Genomic DNA, 435 nt, shown 5'->3' with positions numbered 1-435 from the left:
GATCTTTTTCCCTTACTGCTTTTAATATTCTATCTTTATTTAGTGCATTTGTTGTTCTGATTATTATGTGTCAGGAGGAATTTCTTTTCTGGTCCAGTCTATTTGGAGTTCTGTAGGACTCTAGCTGCATATGTATCAAAAGATGGCCTAGTTGGCCATCACAGGAAAGAAAGGCCCATTGGACTTGCAAACTTTATATGCCCCAGTACAGGGGAACGCCAGGGCCAAAAAGTGGGAGTGGGTAGGTAGGGGAGTGGGGAGGAGGGTATGAGGAACTTTTGGGATAGCATTGGAAATGTAAATGAGGAAAATACCTAATTAAAAAAAAAAAGAAAAAAAAGACTTCAAGTACTATGTTAAATAGAGATTTTACTGGAATTGTTTGAGTTTCTTTTCATTTAATTTGATCTTGGTTCTAAGCTTGCTGTAATCTGC

Source organism: Mus caroli, unplaced genomic scaffold, assembly GCF_900094665.2.
Source record: "Mus caroli unplaced genomic scaffold, CAROLI_EIJ_v1.1 scaffold_10072_1, whole genome shotgun sequence".
NCBI lineage: Eukaryota > Metazoa > Chordata > Mammalia > Rodentia > Muridae > Mus > Mus caroli.
This window is presented reverse-complemented; position numbering follows the sequence as displayed.